The sequence below is a fragment of the Heliangelus exortis genome, chromosome 3 (assembly GCF_036169615.1).
Source record: "Heliangelus exortis chromosome 3, bHelExo1.hap1, whole genome shotgun sequence".
Classification (NCBI taxonomy): domain Eukaryota; kingdom Metazoa; phylum Chordata; class Aves; order Apodiformes; family Trochilidae; genus Heliangelus; species Heliangelus exortis.
In genome coordinates this window covers 80,001,270-80,015,973 of record NC_092424.1, presented here as the reverse complement: position 1 = coordinate 80,015,973, position 14,704 = coordinate 80,001,270, and the positions used below count along the sequence as shown (strand labels likewise).

The following is a 14,704-nucleotide window of genomic DNA, read 5'->3' as shown; positions in this document are numbered from 1 at the left end:
TTATTCTTAAGCAGCAACAGAAGATTGCATATTCTAGTATTAAAAATATATTACTGTAGATTTTGAACATTATAAAGACATTTGTTGGCTGAATAATATCAGTTAAAAGGATGAGATTCTATTTACCAAAGTACATTTCAGTTTTTTTGTTGTTTTTTTTTTTTAAAAAAGGTGTGTTTTAAGCAAAGCAGGCAGTGAACCGAAATGGAGATACTCTCACCAGCTGACTGCATTTAGTTTACTCTGCTTTTGCTCTTCTCAAGGCACTACATATTTATCTTTTTCAAGGATACACTTGTCCGGGCTAACTTCCATAATGCAAAGTAATCCTCATATTTGCCCAATGAGGAACTAAGTTTTCTTTCATAAATTATTCCCCACTAATCCCTAATGATTTGTGGGCCATTTCCACCATTTTAACCTTTAGCTTGTTAGCAAAGAATGTCCATTTTAAATATTTAGCAAGTAGCTAAGCTTAAATAAGAAAAACAGAAATTGGTGAGTCAGATCCCAAGAAAATTAATCATTAGCGCAGGTATTTTACATTTCACTTCTGAGTTCTGAACTTTAAGGGCATCCATCAACAGCTGAGGGGCCCACAATTTGATACACATTGCTGGCTTGGTCTGGGTAGGAGGATAATTACTAGCACTTAGGTAAACAAAACTATCTTTATTGTCATAAATACTCACATTCATTTGTCTGTTAACACGTTAATAAACTGCCAATAGGCAGATTCATGGCATTTGGGAGTTGGCTCCTGCACCACCCACACAGGCCTGTGCTTGCCAGCTGTATGGGAATGTGCTGCCACTGCCTGGCCTGGGTGCTTGAATTTCTGGACTGCCACATTATGGACCATACGTTGACCCTCAGTATTGCAAGATTAAAGCAAACTGGACAAGGAAATAACACAGTGCAAAAAGTATCTACTAGATACTCTGGGTTTCCAGATAAAATCCCACACAATTTTTTTTCTAGAAGAACAGGGGAGCTCAAATGCTCCAGAACAGAAAAGCAAAATGGCAGGTGGAGGGAAAAATTATTTTAAAAATATGAACAACACACGTCTCAAAAGGTCACTGGTCTTTACAATTGCAGGGGAGTGAACTGCCAACTGACATTATAGAGATTTAAATACTTTGGGTTTTGTTTAGAAATGTTCAGCAAGCAATTGAGGTTGAAGGGAAGGGTGCTAAGGGGCTTTGGTTTTAAACAGGCCACTCAAAATTCATCATTACTTAAAAAAAAAAAAAAACAAAAAAAACCCCCTAAAAAATTGTAAAATACAATTCAATCAGAAGACCTAAAATACCTACCAGGCTGTGTTTAGGACAGAAGCCATCAAGTAACTGACTGGCACCAGGCAAAATAGACACCCCCAGGGGGAAAAGACAGAGAGAGTGTTCTGGTAAGGAAATTGAAGTGAAAGAACCCATGTCAGACAAGACAGTTTCCAGAGGCTCAGTTTAGTATGACTGAAAGGAACAGTGCCAAGCAAAGAGAGGTGCTGAGGTGCACTGAACATAGCAGAATTTCACTGGGAAAACTCCATTTAGGAAAATGTAGCATTGGCAAGAATGAAAAATAAATAAATGCAATATCCTAGAGACAGTTGTGCCTTAAGGAAACTAACTCTCAAGGAGCATGTAAAAAGGGTCAGAGCAACATTAATACATATACACCTTTTCTTCAAGTTGTTAATGTGAAACACATTTGAAGACTAGATACTGCAGAGAGTTTAGGTATTAGAGAAAAATTAGTCCTGTTGTAAACTACAATTTGTGGGACATTAAAGAAGTATAATAGAGAAGAAATTTGTAAGAGAAGATGGCTACAGACAGCAAGAAAGAGGCCTACTGAATAAAAAACTGAACAGCAAAAAACACCATTAAGCATTATGCATAGGGAAAGGCTCTGGACCTATACAGGAGACATTGGAAAAATGCTTGAAGAAATCAGTACTTTGTGGCAGCATCTGTCAAATTTATATAGTCTATGGAAATTCTGTATCTTGTGTATACAGCTCTAAGGATAGATAAGTTCTCTGGTTATGCTGAACTGTTACATGCCAAGGAAAGATCTGGTTAACATAATACCTTCCAAAAACCTAGGCTGATTATGGGCAAACCAGGAAAATTTAAAAAGTAGCTGGATGTTAAGAATTTTTAAGAAATGAGCTGTACCAATGCTAATAGTTAAAACAATGCATAGCATATACTTAAAGAGTCTGAATGAAAATTAAGCTTACTGCTTACAGCAGATACTTTTACTGTATTTTACTTACAGCTACAGCAGATAAAGAAAACCCTGGCCTGGGTACACAGTTGGTGTCAGGTCCTGAAGGAAATTTCCACTGACCATCTTTGAGGTCAGTGGGGGAAATTTTTAAGTAGGGAGTTTGAAGAGAAATTGGAGCCATACAGCCTTGATTCAGCTGAAGTAGAAAGCATCAAGAAAATCCTTGTAAGTTGACATTTGTTTCTGTTAAAACATTGCAGCACCTGTAACTATTATGAGACCCAGGAGAATTTAAAGCTGGTGCTTTTCATCACAGATCCATGATGGATTCATAAAACAGCTGTACTGGATGAGCAAAGGTTCAACTAAGTGAGCATCCTGTTTGTGGTGATGGTCATCAGGCAATACATACACAGGAAAAAATTGTAATTGCATAGCAAGAATATTATACTTTTCCCAGATACTTACTATGATTTGGAATCTTGGTGAAAAAATTTCTCAGGATATTGCCAAGTTTCAGGTTGTTTTTTTTAACAGCCATGGACTATAACATCCACAAAAATCACGCAACGAGGAATTCCACTACTTATTTACTCTTGTGTAAGTTAAGATACTGGTCTCCACACTCATGTGTTTCATTTAGTATTTTCATCAAAGAGATGGTGAAAAAATCATTCCCTACTCATCACAATCGGTGCTTCTTTTATCAGAATATTTTAGCCATCTGAGCAAGCTGTCTTTTCCAAAATGAAGATTCCTACTCTGATGAATTGTTCACGAAAACACTTTTTTTTTTTTTTTAATCTTTTATCATCTCTGTTCTCTCCTTGTCCTAGAATTTTATTACTTCTTGTGTTTTCCAGTGCTGGAGTGGGGACAGAATTAAGGAAGGAAAACAAAACTGTTCAACCAAACAGCATTTAAAATTATTTTTATTAGTAGAAACAGTACCTTCTTAAATTGTTAACTATTTTTTTCCCCTCTTTAGTGTATTTTAACCTTTCAACCTATTAAGATTTATCTTTTTCCTTATGTGGACATAGCACTAGTTTTTGCTGGATTCTTTTCTTCCATTTTAGGAACAAGACTGAAAAAAATTCCTGGAGTCAGGAAGTTCAAATTAACACATGAACTTGTCAAAAGTGGAAAAAAGTCTAATTATAATTGAAGGCTGCTATTTAAGCCAGCTTGTATCAGAGAAAGGTTTTAGTATCAACGTCTCCAGTGCTTAGAACAACCATGTAAACCCAGAGCTACTGGGGAGATCCGGGAGGATTTTCTTAGTGGCTGTTGAGCTGGTATAATGAAGCCCATTGCTTTAGCTTCTGTGGGTACAGCAGTAAATGCTTTGAGTGTTTTTGCCAGGTCAGAATTCCACAGAGATATTTTTAGTTTAAGCAGACAGTTTCTCTGAGAACATGAAGTGTGTAGAAGCAGTTTAGGGTGAGAGTAAAGCAACACTAATTATCACCCACAAAAAGTTGTTCGTGCTTCAAGTGAAGTCTTTCATCACTTTACAGGAATTGTTACAGAGCCAGTTGTATAAGCAGGATATTGTTTTGTTTACCCTTTGTTGGCTGAGGACATGTGCAATGAACAGCATTTTCCTCCATTTAAGTGATGTACAGTAAAAACAGAGGCATTTTTAAATATTAAAGAGACAATAAAAAAGCAATAGGACATAAATTTTGTTTCCCCATCGGAAATATTCATGACAAAAGCAAAAAAATTCTAATCCATACTAATGGACATAATGCACAAAATCATACTGAGAGAGTCTGAACAGAGAGCTCTTCCTCCTCATAGGTAAAAATGGGTTTTGAGGCTTTTTGAAAACAACTTTCAGAAGCACATTGCTTGTATTACTTATTTTAGGGTGCAAGTTGAGCTTATAGCTCCACATTCCCCTACATGAGTAATATTTTAATGAGAACTCAAGTGGGGTTCAGTATCAAGCTCTTGTAAGGCCAGGCTTCTTTACATCTCACAGCAGATCAATGCTATCTTTAACAGCTGTGCAAGTTTCCAAAGGTATGCCAAACTTTTTTTTCCCTAAAAAATGCTGCCATTTTAGTAGAGAAGTGAAGCATTATTATAAAAGAAGCAGATGATCCCTCCCTGGGCCTATCAGCAGACGTACCTTGGCAGGACAGACAGCTCCTCTTTCTCCCACAGCAGCCAACAGTAGTTACTTGTGGTTCCTCCAGATGTTCTGCAAGTACAGTTCCTGGTTATGGTGCACACTTGCATGGTGGTTTTCCCTAAAGTGTCCTTTGGGGAGGGAGAGTGCATGCTTAGGCAGGAAAGAGGACTCTGAGCTGTTTGGAAAAGCGACAAACTGTGAAATCAAGAAACAAGGACTTTTGAGGAAGACAGCTAATTTCTGTGGAACTTCATTCCTCACAAGTTTTATTTTGTTTTTTATGTTCTGTACTAAGTAACTAGTATTCTACCTAGGAAAGACACTGGAGATTGTACTGGGGGGGCTGCTGTTATTAAAGCTCAGTATTACTGTAAAACTTCCTGAATCAATTTCCAGTGGGTGACTGAATCATTTCCAACTGCATAAGCTACCTGGCTCATCTTTGCTGTTCTACAAAGTCCAAAAGAAATGGTATAAAATGCTAGGCATGAAGTTTTTCCTCTTTCACAGATACATAAAGTATGTATTAATAAGGGAGCATTTTAATATAAAAATCAACTTACCAACTTTCATAGAAAACTGCAAAGAATAACATTTCCCTTTAAGAAGCCACGAATCCTCCAGTACAGTCTCAAGACTGGGAAATTCTCTGTAGATCCAGCTTTTAGCATCCCGCTCCCTCCCACTATCCTTCCCCCCAAGGTCTCTGGGATTTCAACAGATTCAAGTAAGACAGATTGTAACACCACACATGGAACTGGGAGACCTCAGACCTCAACTTGGGGTCTTGCAGTCCAGATATAAGAGGGAAGAATTGGGGTTTTTTTCTTGAGAAAGTAGATTTTGGTTCAGAAGTTGCCAAAATGGTGAAAGGATTTTCTTAAAATCATCCAGGTTCCTAGTAGTCCATATATGAATCCATATATAAGTAGCATGTCCTCCACTGACCACCATTCAACCTGGCCAAAGAGTAGATCAAGTACTAATCTATCACCATACTGTGGTATATTGTCTACATCCATGTGTTTCTGGGATACATTATGATCAGGAAACCTGGAATACCAGCCTCAGTTCTGGAAAGCCCAGGTATCTGGTGTTCTCCTGGACCAGTGCCCAGCTGTGCTCCCTTCTCTCTCCATTTTACCCTTCAATTGTTTGATAGGTGTGGAGAAGTCAAAATAATGACTCTCTTCTTCCCAAAAGCCCAAGGACAATACTTAAAAGCCAGCAGAGTAAAGGAACAAAACTGAAATCACATCTTATCTAAATGAGCAGTTTTGGCAGTAATAAAACATGGCAGCTAGTGCACTTAGTCCAAGGTGTCCTAGTTCAAAACTGCTCACCTGAGTTTCACCAAGAACTTAGAACATGCACCCATCTCCACTGGACACTCACTTCTCATTACTTCTACAGTCAGGAACGTTTCCATCTCCCATTGAGTCTTCAGAGATGCCGCTCACCATGCTCACCTGCAGAGAAAATGACAACTTTTCCCCACTGAAAGCTGCCTATGAAAACACAATGCTTCTGTTTATCATGACTGCTGACCAACAAGATACAAACTGTTACCTATACTTAATCCTTTTAACTCTGTAAAAAGATCATCCTGGTGAACTAAAATTTTCAAGAGTATTCTACCTTACCACATTCTTTCTTCAGGCTTCTTGTACCCCATCATCTGATGCAGGCTTTTGCATTTCAGAACCTTAGAACATAATTAATTCCATTGGTTACTTAGGAAAGTGGGGTGTTTTTTTGTTTTTTATTAAGACACATGTAAGCTCTAGCCTAGATTTGAGAAAACTGAGCATATTCAACCTTCATACTGGCTCTCAACCCACATCTCTGGATATCCTAGATGTCTCTTTCCAACTACATCATAAGCACCTTCACTTCTTCTAAGCACCTGAAGACCACCTCCAGGTGGTCTGTTTGGGCTATCTGCACCAAAAGGTCTTTGATGAAAGGTCCTGGCCTGATCCCAAGAAACAATCAGCCACTTCTGTCTCTCAGGATGCTGGGCTTGTATTGCATGCTTTTCCAGAAAAGCAACAACTCTCTAACAAGAACCTGATGTACTTGGGAGGCTCTTTGGGCCCAACCTGAATTTGAAATCTGCAAAGAGGCTGCTGAGCTGGCGCTGACTCAGCTCAGCTTTCAAGTGCAACACCTATTCTCACTTTGTCCTTTGCACTGAGACATTCAAATCAAGACTCTGCATGCAAACTTTGCTATGAATACAACATTCCCACAAGCATCACTCAATTAGGAGGCATCATCAGGCCCAATTTAGCAACAGTTTTTTCTCATTACCCCACTTTTGACCACCATTTAAGAGATTATTAAGGGCAGTGAGTGGCAAACATGTCATACTGGTAAGAGATGGAAAAACTCTACCTATACTGCAAAAAAAGAGCCATGTTTGGATATTCAAGACTGGCTCTAGCTTCCCTGGAGCTGAGACTTCATCACTTCAAAACATCACATTTAACACCAACAGCTCTAGGGTATCTCTCACCTCTCAGAACAGTAGACCTGAATTACAGCATTAAGCACTGTAACAGGTTTTCTCAGTATTTTTATATCTGTCTGTGTTCAAACCTCCTCCCTTACAGGGATACATCCAAACAGACCATTTTCTTCTAAAATTTCTACCAAGACAAAGTGGTACTGAGGATTACAGCAGTAAGGACAGGCTCTTTTTACCTTTAGACAGCTAATCCAAGGACCCTGTGTCTGCCTTTTAACCCGAGGTTTCAAACTGACCAAGTTCCATCACCTACATTCCCTTCACATCACACTGTGGCTACTACATAGTGCCGGGCTTAAGAGAGTACCTACCTTTCACAGGAAAAGGACAGGCTGATTAATATCAGGAAAAATCCTACAAAGCTGTAACACAGCTAAATGAAATTGTTCTACCTTGTGGTTTTACCAGCTTTTTTACCTGGCTATTTTTCCTTTAACCCTAGACTAAAAACTTGCTCGTATTTTTAGTTCAGGTACATTTAATGGTTGTCTGGTAAAGACAGGTCAGATAATTTCTTGTCCCAGCTGTTTTCCTTATGTTTCCTCAGGGGGCAAACAGGAATATGCTTTGTTGAGAGCTTTCCTAAGTGGGAATGTTTGTGATTCTATCACTCCTAGGCTCATCTTTTAAATACAGGATTTAAACCCTTTGTATTCCTGAGGAATTTCCCTCGTTGCCACCACTGCTTTAGAAAAAAATTATAGATTAGAAGAATCTTCTTATAGAAGTATCATAGAATACCCTGTAAATTTTCCTTTTCACAGGGACACTTTTTGCCCTTCAAGATGTCCAATGTTCTCTTTTATGCTGAACATGAACCACAGTTTTAGTGTATTTGTGAAACCTAAGATCACTCTACGTAATTTTTAACATGTGACTGAAAGGCAGAAGTTTCAAGACTATAAGTTTCATCTCACTTACTCCATGCCTAAGAACTCAACATCTCTCACCTATTTAACCTGCATGCTACTAGAAAGCACTGTATATTTAAGTCCTCTCCTAAAGACCTTTTGACAGCAGGGTACAGGCGGGGTGGAAGGTATTGGGTTTTTTTCCCCAAGTATATGCATTTTTGATAGAAAGAGCAGTTCTAGAAATTACTGTGTATAATAGCAGTGCATTTCTTCACAAAATTCAGAATTTACCACGATTCTCAAATACATGCCTTGATTACTGAGATCCAATTACACCCAGCCATCCGATCTTAAAACCACAACTGCTAAGTTAATGTGTTCTTGTGTCTTTAAATTGCATGTAGAATTTGACCCTTACATATTTACACCTTTGTGTTTTAAAGCAGAAAAAGGTTGCTTCAAAATGACTTGGACAGATCCTTAACACACAGTACCCATGACTGTCTCTTCTTCTTCCACATCTACAAAATGGGACTGGATCCCAGTCCAGTAACTGCTGTACTGCAGTTCCTATCCCAGCTGCTCTTTACCAACTCCACAGTAAAACTCCAGAAGCATTTCAGCAGACTCCAGTACTAAGTAATCTGCTTCAGCACAGGCCATCAATGAAGATTGTTGGAGCTAAGTGAGATGAGACCACTATGTGATTCACCTCAATGCTATTTGTGGCAAGCTATGATGTACCACAAAGTGCATTATAAAGTGGGAGGCTTCACTTCTGAAAAAGCTTAGTCAGCAATGCTTTTTCACCATTAATCTGAGTACTTCTCAACTTACTACTTTATGAAAGCAGTACTCTTTAGACATGTTACACTGAGGGCTATAAACTGTGAAGCTTTAAACAAAGAAAGCAAAACTCTGTGCTTCATATTAGAAATCTCTACTTATTTTGGCAGCTATCCTAAAAAAAAAAACAAACTACCCTAAAGGAGCTGTTTGGTTTGAGACATACTGATCATTTCATGTCATACAAATAGTGAAATAATACTGATAGAAGCACAGCCACCTGAATGTATCAGATCCTCAAACCAAACTTCGTATTTTTCAATTAATTATTTTAAAAATGGAACATACCATTTATTATAATGTTCCCATTTTAACAGCACTTCTATACAAAACTAAATTGCAAACAACACACACAAAAGGAAGTTACTTCAAATCAAAGAGAATGAAAACATTTCAGGTTGTTCTTAATTTTAACTGGAAGACTGACCTCACTGGAGTCAATATCATAATGGGATTGTTTTAAAGAATTTCCTGAGACCTGTGCTAGCATTCCAAAAATACAGTGGAGTAAGGCAGAAGGTGTTACTCAGCTACCTGAATGCAGCTTCCACTGCACTCACTGCTAAAGCTTAAAGCCACATAAAGCTCGTGGTAACCTTCAGGACTTCCAGTGAGAGAAGTTAATTTCCCCCTCTCCCTTTTATATTCAAGTTAAGTCTCATTAGCATGAAGCCTGCAGCATCTCTCGTCGTTTGCAACTTCTGACAGATTTAAAAAACATACATGTTTTTCTTCAAAGTAATTCTAAGTATTCTAATTCAAAAGCAAGTGTAAACTAACGTACTACTCTAAAACTGGTTAATATGAATAGAAAAAATGTGAAAGGACAATTTTTTTAGACTAGTTTAAGGCAGTTACATACTGATCACTTATTGAAAGTACTACTCACATGGTAACCAGTGACTGTCACTGGAGGTTTGTCTTCTGCTAAAAATACCAATATAAGCATGCACAAACTCTCTTGAAAGTATGGAACAGGTTAGCTTGTTACAGTAACTTCACACTGAAAGAAAAAAGGTTTCATTGCACTATCCAAAGGAAGTCTTTGACCACAATCTGAAAAAGGAACAATTCTTTAAACAGTCACTTCAGCTTTTCCAGATGCAGGGACTAGGTATTTTATCTGTCACCTCAAATGCCGTAATACTAAAAATTAAAAGCACCTACCAATTGTGATACATCTGCATTATGAAAAGATTTATTATAATTTATTTTAGGCTAGCTCTCACTAGCATCTTGTAAGACAAAGCTTCATTCTTAAGTATGCTGAAACTGCACCTTAAGAAGAGCTCTAATTTACTGATGGAATACCTATAAAATTGCCTTTGTTGAATTCTAACAAAGGAAGCTATTTAATCTCAAATTAGCTACATTTAGTAATACACTTTTTAAATAACCACTTCTAGTGACAGAATTAGCTGTGTTCTTCATTCCACTGAAGAAGAAAAAAAAAAAAAAAAATCTGAAAAATGCTGCTTTAGATGGCAAAACAATCCTGGAAATGTACACTTGGAACCAGGAATTCAGGACCTGATGGATTGAACTACTAGCTTTCAATGACAGACACTATTCACAGAAAACCACTTAAAAACTACTGTAATTGCTAACCCATCACTTTAAAAATACATACAGAACTGCCTATGAAGCATTTTGGAGATTTTTTGAGTCCAAGTATTTAACATTAAACAGTATCAGATTGCACCCAACATTCACTTAGCGTACACACTAAAACTGGAGAGTTAAAATCCACAACCTCCCTAAATAAATGCAGATGAGGAGTCAATTAAACAATATACTGAAGTTGGATTCCAGGTACTGCAAGCCATTTAAGTACTAGAATGTCTATTTTTACTTACCCTTATCTTCTCCGCAGTCAAATGGCACAGGCTGTCTACTGGCTGTGCAGCAGAACTAAGTGCATTTTGTAACTCCTTAGTGCAAAGGAAAGGGGTTAAGATTCAATGTCCCTTCTACATATTATTGACCAAAACAAGTAAAATTGTAGTATCATACTATGTAAACAGAGATAGTGAACTATCACCATAAATCAACCTAATGTATCATTTTCAGACTAAAGGGAACCCAAATTTCTGACACTGCCAGTTTTACCTAAATGATTGTCAGAAACGAAGTGTTGAGTACTGATCAGTTTTCTTAACATTCATGAATGAAACAACTCTTTGAACTGAAATGTATCTTGTAATTCAAGCTTTAAATATGTAAGCTGTATTTCATTACCTAAACACTACAACTATGTTTTCTAGACTGTCACAGGTGCCTTTTTCCCCCCCCCCCTTTTTCAAGGGAGCTTTGGTACTTCCAGGTACCTGGAACTCTGACTATCTAAGGAAGCTTCCAAGAAGGTAAGTTTAAATAATCAGTGTAATCCAGTGTTGCCAGGTGAGATCAGCTGCACAACACCCACTTGAGAGATGGCCAGTTGAAAATACATGTTTGTAGAAAAAAAAAAAGTAACCAGTGATATATTGGGGAAGGAAAAGGTACCATTACATGAGACAATCACCCCTCTCTCCAAACTCCAAGTAAACTAATAAGCTAGTTCTAGTGGCACTTCTTAATAAATCAATCTACTGTAACAATCAAGGCAAATAACACCAAAGAAGTCACTCTTTCATCCTGTGGATTTTGTAACACAAGTATAATTAAACTTCCAAAGTATAATTAAACATCCTTGACACGATGTATGAAAATCTGTCTCTCAGAAAGAAGTTTATCAGAGCTTCCAGGAAGCTTTATGTTTTTACTATATATCTGTAAAGTAACTATTAATAGTTTATTCCTTGACTCCCCCACTACCCATCAAGGCAAGGACCAAGGAATCTTCACCTCCACTTCCTCTCCTCTAGCCAAATACCATTGTTATCTGACAGAGCAAATGACACAGTACAATTTGGCATTTTCTTTGCCCAATTAATGCAACTATCTAGCCTCCCCCAAGAGACATCATGTGCTGGTGCTGGCATTAATTCAGCAAGACACTCGACAAAAACAGACTCAAAAGTCTACCATAGCCAGTCATAAAGCTTCAGGCTATGAACACTAACTCAAGCTCCAACTTCACCTGTTTCAATTATCAGAGCACTGCACTGCAAAGTTTATTGCCTACTTCCAAAACTTGCCATTCCATTTTAAACAGAAACATTTTCCACTAAATCTTCTCTAATGCAAGTGAAAGAGAAACAGTCAATTTTGTGCACGGTATCAGTTTAAACACAGTCTTTTCAGAAAATATTACAAGTGTTTACACCAATATTGCCTTTCAGTTTTATTTCTTTAAAAAAATAAGTCTCCCCTAGCTGATGTATGGAAGCATCAAAACAGCTGCTGGGCTGAACAGAAAAGTTAAGCCTCTGAAGAATTAATCAAAGGCACAAGTGAAAATGTTGCAGCCATACATAACACTTCTATCCCGAAATAATAAGTTGGGAATCCTATCTTTATAGGAGGCTAAGTTTATATTTCTCTCCCCCCCAGCAAGAACAGAATTAGTATTCCTTATGTTAGATTTTAAGACAGTATTTAGGCAAGAGTTGTACAATGCAGAAACCAGCCTTGGTATCTGTAACAGCCTTCCCCCAACACTAACAGATTCTGGGTCATAACAAATCTCCTCTTTAAAACCAAAAATAGTACAGTTGTACGTCCTACGTGAAACCCTTCAAACAAAAATGAGTGTTAAACAAGAGTATAATTTTAAAAGCTGTGTATTGGAGTGTTTATAAACCAGAAGTGTTAAGCAGCAGCAGCAGCAGTTTCCAATTTCTTACCAAATTCAACTAGCCTTCAAATTTAGGAAGACATTACAAACCAATGTGGAACTATGCTAACTTATACTCAAACCTTTGCAGGTTCTTCAGTAAAGAAAGCCTCCTATGAGGGTGAACAGAGGCAGCACAATACATCAAATCAACACTTGCCTTCAACATGCCAAAAAGAATTGTCGTATGTCAATTTGTCACCAAAGCACCCTAAGAGATGCATTATTGCTGTAGAACATTTCAAGTTTACCAACACCCAAGTGCAACCAAACTGATGTTGTATATATGCACTTGCCCATTCTCACCAGTATTTCCACTTAATAATAAATGTTGGCTTTTTTATACAATCAAATTTGAAGTTTTGAAAATAACGTGGGATTTTTCTTTTTCATTTTAGTTTTTCCACAATATTAATCAGCACATGCAATTTAGTTTTCTGATCATTTTGCTAAAAAACTGCACCAATATCAGAACAGTGCAAATCATATTTAATTTTAAAAGTTATAATGGCTTGAGTTCATAATTAGAGAGAACACTGTCAGGATTGCAGTATTTTGCTCACTCACCATTGCTTGCAAATCATTTAAAACAAGCTTTCCTGTCCAATTTGACTTTTTTTTTAAAAAAAGTCCCCAATGCTTTTATCAGAGCTGAAATTAAGGATATGATCCGCAATTTCAACACATGTAGTGCCTTAATAAAAATGTTTTTATGCACTATTAACTCTCAAAATTCCATAAATACATTAGTCCCCACAAACTTATCTCTAGACTAAGAACTAGTCACTAGCACTTGTGATCCCACAAGTGTTTATCAGCAATGGAGAGATTTCAAGATTAAGAAATCTGGGGACTTCCCTTCTCCTACAGCCCCCGGTGTTTTCATTTTATATCACGTTCAAAATCGGGTTTCCACATCTTGACAGTGTTCCTTATAAAACCATATGACAGTAAAAGTGCCAGTAGGCATGGCAACCTCTTTTAAGGGAGCATTTTATTTCCTTGGCACTGGGAGCGCCAGCACCAAGGATTACATTGAAATTCAAAATTATACTTAAGGCTACAATTAGCAAACTCACTTTCCATAAGCCTAATATTCTATCACTAATTTGAAAATTCAGAAGCTAATGCAACTGTATACTTTTTAATGATCAAATTTGAAGAAAAAGTTAACTTTTCTTTAGCAAGGGCAGTATATGAAACTGGTAGCAAATGTCTCTTATGCATTGACTACTCATTTCACCACCATTCACTTACTTTGTCTTAAAGTTCAAAACTGGCAAGGCACATTTACATATTCCAATGAATACTTGACAATTTTAAATTACACTTCATGTCCCAGCTATCCCAGTAATTGACATACAACATACTAAAATGGTTTATTAAGATAAAAAAAAAAAAAATCAAATCAATTAATGTGAAACATACAGGCTATTGGCAACCACTACTCTAAAAATTATGTAAATACAAGTAAACATACTGAAATGTGTGCGATTCTAAGTTTTTAACCAGAAGATCTCTGTACTAACACACATTTATATTAATGACACATAAAAAAAATAAAAACTTTATTACAAAAATAAGTTACACTCGCCTCCAGCTTACAGTATAAAACAATTTTATTTGCAGGAATGCAAAATGATTGTTTGCCATGAGCATTTTCAACATATGACATGTCTAATTTTGTTAAAATTTGCATTTACTGGGGGAACTGGTGTGTATAAAACCTTAATTAGGTATAAGCTTCAATTTTCATTGTGGTGCCTATGGGTATGTAGTACAACTGCAGTATCCCTTTGGGCAGGGGGTTAAGGGAAGGTCTTTATGCCAAGTCCAAAGTAAGCAATCATTTTATCTGTATTTTACCTATATGAAGTTGGACTTGGCAAGGTTCTTTTGTTTTTGCTTTGTCTTTTTTAAGGGCGGTTCAATAGAGGATGCTTCACCACTGAACACTCACTGTCATCAAGGTGCTTTAGAAAATTAAAAACATAGCACAAATGATTGTACTCTACTCTACTCTACAGGTTATCATGATCTGCGTAAGAGAAATGGAAAGCTGATACACGTGTTTTTACAGTGATCAGCAATAACAAATGCACTAATGAAAACATACCTTTTACCTAAAAAGCTAAACTACAGCCATATACTAGTCTATGATTTATGAAAAACTTCAAAATATCCAAATGTCAGGCTTCACTGTACAGTTGTCAGTTTTAGTCTGACCTTTTATAAAGGGACACTGCAGTATTTAGTACAAGTTGCTGATGCACTTTTTTTGAACATCTGATGTCTTACAAAAGTAACATCTT

General features: G+C 37.1%; 2 protein-coding genes across 9 annotated transcripts in view; both read right to left on the bottom strand.

Annotated features, from left to right (window-relative positions):
• The window catches only part of SNX14 (sorting nexin 14), a 219,780-nt gene that overhangs the window by 54,697 nt on the left and 150,379 nt on the right, over positions 1 to 14,704 (bottom strand). The gene's annotated exons all lie outside the window — the stretch shown is intronic.
• Positions 12,861 to 14,704, bottom strand: part of SYNCRIP (synaptotagmin binding cytoplasmic RNA interacting protein) — a 26,820-nt gene continuing 24,976 nt past the window's right edge. For 4 of the 8 annotated variants that reach the window (XM_071741376.1, XM_071741379.1, XM_071741382.1 and 1 more), the window contains exon 12: positions 13,994 to 14,704. This exon is cut by the window's right edge. The gene's annotated coding sequence lies outside the window, so the exon portion shown is untranslated. The other 4 variants (XM_071741377.1, XM_071741384.1, XM_071741383.1 and 1 more) reach the window with 2 other exon arrangements.